Genomic DNA, 4,937 nt, shown 5'->3' with positions numbered 1-4,937 from the left:
ACATGAACTCTACTGTAAACCGTGCGTGTGAGGGATCTAGGTTACACACTCCTTATGAGAATCTAATGCCTGATGACCTGAGGTAGAGCTGAGGCAGTGATGCTAGCATTGGGGAGCAGCTGCAAATACAGATTGTCATTAGCAGAGAAGTTTGACTGCATCATAAATGTAATGCACTTGAATCATCCTGAAACCATCCCCCTGCCCTGGTCTGTGGGAAAATTGTCTTCCATAAAACCAGTCCCTGGTGCCAAAAAGGTTGGGGACAGCTGCCTTAGAGTATTTCCGCTTCTATCAAAGGAAACCAGGGCATGAGTGAGAGAGATGATACGGAGGGATGGCAAAGCAGTAGGATGCCAAAGGTACAGACAGAAAGGTTTGGGGCTGAACTGATCTGAAGGCATGGAGATCATGTTCTTACTCAGTGAAGCTATAAAGAGAATAACTTACCTAACAGAGAATAGCCTGGAATAGCTTCCAAGTCTGGCATACAGAGGGACAGGTACCTGTGAGACTATTCCAGTTTGTAAAATATTGGAATGATTTCATCCTGGTCAGTAAACAGTCATAACAGCAAGAAGCCTGGGAATACCACCCTGGCTGCCCACACCTTCCCCAAGCCACGGGACCTCCCCACAAGCCAACACCTAGAGGTTTAACACCTGGCCCGGCCAGAGTCCCCCAGGAGCCTGCCCCTCAGCTCTGTCCCAGTCTGTTCCAACCGGGCAGTGCCTGTGGTAGCTCATTATTGCAAATACCATCCCTGCATACTTCCATGGCAATTTAGGCAGGAGGAGACTGGACTAACACAGAATATAAAAAGAGAAGAATATGATGGAGAAAGATAGAAGGTTCTGAGCCAGCAAAACTCCACGTCAGATTCCCCATGTGCTGCCTGCCTCTCTGAGCTGTGAGCTGCTATCATGTTGGGATCTATCTTTTCTATCATTCAGTGTCTCCAAAACCTGAGCCCGTCTCTTTTTACTATCCAGTGGCACCGGGGGTGGGGGGGGAGGGTTTAAGGGTGATTCAAGTGTGTTACATTTATTGTGCAGTCACACCTCTCTGCTAATGATGATCTGTATTTGCAGCCACTCCCCAGCACTAGTATCAACGCCTCAGCTCCACCTCAGATCGTCAGGCATTAGATTCTCTTAAGGAGTGTGTAACCTAGCTCTGTCTCTGATTATTGCCCAGGATTTGAGGGTGTTTCACAGCCCTGCCCTCACTTTCATTACTGCTGTTCCCTACTGTGTGCTGGCTGCATGGCCAGTAGCTGTCGATGAAGCACTCCATGGCTCCAGATTTGAGGCAGGTTTTGTAAAATCCACCAATTTCTCCATCAATCATGCATTGGCGTAGTAAAGATGATGCAGTAAACAAAATATCATACAACTAAATGTAGGGCTCCACGTACACGTGCAATATTAATCTTCCTGAGAGAATAATAAAAAGTTAATTTCACTCATAGTTCACTCGCATGCCGGAAATAATCTGTGTTTCTCCAAGCTGCGGTACCAGTGCATCCCTTCTGCTCTGAGGAAGTTTAAGAAAAAAGGGTCAGGCACCCTGAGTTCTAGTGTTGCCTGATGTAGGACTCTGGACAAGTCACCCACCCTCTCGTTATGTCTATTTCCTTGGCTGTCGAATGGGTAAATATTAATAATATGGTCCCAACTTCCTGAAAGGATTGTTGTGGTGGGGGTAGAGGTCAAACGAGAGAAGGGATGTGAAAATGCTACCAGAAATCAAGTTCTCTGCAAAGATGAGGGCCTATTGTTAAATCAGTAAGGTCGTGAGAGCAAATGCATTCACTTGCAGTAGGTACATCCTGAGTTCCAGACCTGGGGTCCCAGGAACTGCGAGTACAAAGGCGAGAGAAAACCAAAACAGAAGGAACTCCGTTGAGAACACGGGCTTGAAAACAATGTGTCTTACACATTGAGAACTTGATCTCGAAAATGAGCATTTCAAAACCTTAGGTACAGAAATTTAAAAGGAAAAAAACACACTGCCTTGCATTATAGAGTAAAAGAGAACTGAGCGAGAGATTTCCCCCTTCATTTATATTATATAAAGATTATTTGGTGATTAAACTCTAAAACATAATCATAATTGAGTTCCTAGTTATGCTCTATTTCAGCCTATAAAAATTTGCTTAATGATGCCCTGAGATTTTTATGCCTTCTTATGTACCTTTTTCTTCCCTGACATTTCTTCTCTCTCAAAGCTTTTACAAGGAGCGATTTGCCTTTGCCCCTCAGAACCTCTGTCAGGGTTTGCTTGGGCGGCGGTTTCTGCCGACCTCCAGGTGCCTCTGGGTGACACAGCTCAAGTGTTCAGGCTCCGGAGACGCCGCGGCAGCTCACTGTGTGATCCTAGGTCACCTCCCTCTCTGGGCCTCGGCTTTTTCACCTGGAAAGACAAAATGCTGCTCTTTCTCAAGGTTAGCAACAGTGTTCCTCAGGGAACTCTAGATTACTGTGATATCCTGAGTTATGTTTCAGGGAAGCACAGGCAGGATTCGAGCCAGTGGTTTCCATCAAAAAGGAAGCCGATCCCTGAGGGTAAAAAATAAAGTACTTATTAGTAGGGATCCCTCCTCCCCAAAGGTCACCGCTCCCCACCCAGCACCCCCTGGTCCTTGGAGTCCGGAGATCAAAGCTCAACTGGGCTGTTTATGTGAAGAGAGAAATCTGTCCTAAGTGGGCTTCCAGAAACATGCTTTTATGAAAAAAACACAGCAGGAAGTGCGACAGACGATCCCATCAGTTCACCCCTCAAGCTGGTGTGGGCCTTGAATATTACTGAATTTTTCCTCTACATGTTTGAAAAATATTAATTTCCTATGAACCTTCCAACTTATTTTACTGCTAATCCTCATGCCCTAGAGTAGCTGCTTCATGACTTTCATTTTTCTTGCCGGGTACTAAAGCAAGAAGCCTCAGGGCAGAGGATTTGAGGGTCTGGTAAACAAACAAACAAATAAACAAAAACTCTTATCACTCTTACTTGCGTGTTGTTCTTTGACCTGTTTTTACTCTCTGGCTCCTCCCATTCCAACTTCCCCGTACATGTATGTAGACCCCTGTCCTCTAAACTCAGATCTTCATTTTTTTCGTACCACTTCTCAGCTTCTTTGTGTCATCTCAGACTCTTGGAGCTGTTAGACAAACGCCCTCACTCCCTCGTTTAACAGATAAGGAAACTCACTGTTTAAGGGAATTGAATAGTTTGCTCAAGATTGACTAGTGGCCGAGTTCAAGCCAAGCACCTTGTCAATGTAGGCGAAACTCATAATCCCCTTGAGAACCACACTCCGAGCAATAGTTAACTAGATAAAGGAAGCTTCATAAGCAATTCCTCAAAGACACTAGACTGTGCCTTAAAAAATATAGGAGACAAAAAGGAGCATCAGTAAAGTTGGAAACCCTGCGCAGGACATTGGCTATGCACGGCTGAAGACTGTTGTTTGACATTCTCCCGACGTGTCACTGTTCGGACAACAATCATCACCACCAGCTAATATTTGTGGAATGCCGGACATTCTTTCAGACATTATTAGAGAAGGGTGGGGAAAATTCTCGAAGGCTGATCCTCACTTATGAACGTGTGTTGCTAACGACCGTTTACATACAATACTGTTCTCTGCAATGGTTTAGCAGGGCCGGCCAAGGCAAAATGGAGAGAAAAGGGGTGCTGCCAGGCGGGTGACCTAAAATCAAGATCTGGTGTCCCTACCTCCATGGGCACGTGGCCAGTCCTGGGCTGTCATAAGGAAGTTTGCAGTGGTATTCAATGTTCCTTGATAAACAAAATTCTTAATCTGAGCAAATAAAAAAATCATTGGGAGCTTCTACTTGCTCTGAGCAGGGCATTTTCTGAAAGCGACTCTGGTGTGGAACGATGTATAATTAGGTATTTTGAGGGGGGCATCTTGCCATTACTTCTTTCAATCTATTAACATGGAGAAGGCACCTCTCACCACACCATCAGCTTAAACTGCTGGGTCCTGCCTAATCGCCGGGCAGAGTTAATGGATGAAGTCCCCAGGGAGTTTTCAGGTAAAGGGAAGCAGGAGGCTGCTATCCAAGGGAGGACAGAGCTGTTAAAGCTGGGTTTTTTGTTTTGTGTTGTTTTTACCTTAATGCGATATAGATCAAGTTCTCTTTATAATTAGCCCGGGCTGTTTTCCTTCTAACTGTTACCCTTCTACGAAAACCGTCTTTAACCATTTCCCTTCATAATTCTTACCACCTTGGCCTACTCCTCAGGAATTTCGGAAATGATTCAAAATCAGTACAGTAAGGAAAAAAATATTTATTTTCTAAAGTCATTACCTTGACAGGCAAAACAAAGCATTTTCTCAATTTCATTCAGAAATACATTTTAAAAAAAAATACATAGACCAATATGGCCTGCCCAAACATATATTTAACATGGTAAATATAAGAAATAAATTGTTCGAATATAAATATCTATAAAAAAATAAGTACATCAAAATTCAATCCAACCTCTTCCATTAGCCAGTTACATAAAGGAAAATAATTTCACTGCTTTAAAGCATAACCAACAATTACTTTTCAATATCTTTCATAAACAACCCTATACCGTTGTTGTTTCCAAAAATCAAGGCAAGGGAATCTCCTGATTCTATTATCTTTTTTCTTATGGATCAGAGCTAGTAGATTACCATGAAAATGTTACATCTACTACTGACACATTAGACCAGACTTCTGTGAGGCTAGGATGTAGTATGGGGATAGGGGGGGCCCAAGAGGGGGAAGAGTTTGGGGTGGGAATTAAAGGTGGGATATACTAGGGCCAGAGTGCAATATAGGTGAGGTAGACTCATATTCATGAAACACATTCTGATTTACAGTAGTAACAGTTTCTCAGTTTTGCATTTTATGAATTTTTTTAAAAAGTCCTTTTTT

The sequence above is a fragment of the Propithecus coquereli genome, unplaced genomic scaffold (assembly GCF_000956105.1).
Source record: "Propithecus coquereli isolate 6110/MARCELLA unplaced genomic scaffold, Pcoq_1.0 Scaffold416, whole genome shotgun sequence".
In the NCBI taxonomy this organism is placed as follows: domain Eukaryota; kingdom Metazoa; phylum Chordata; class Mammalia; order Primates; family Indriidae; genus Propithecus; species Propithecus coquereli.
This window is presented reverse-complemented; position numbering follows the sequence as displayed.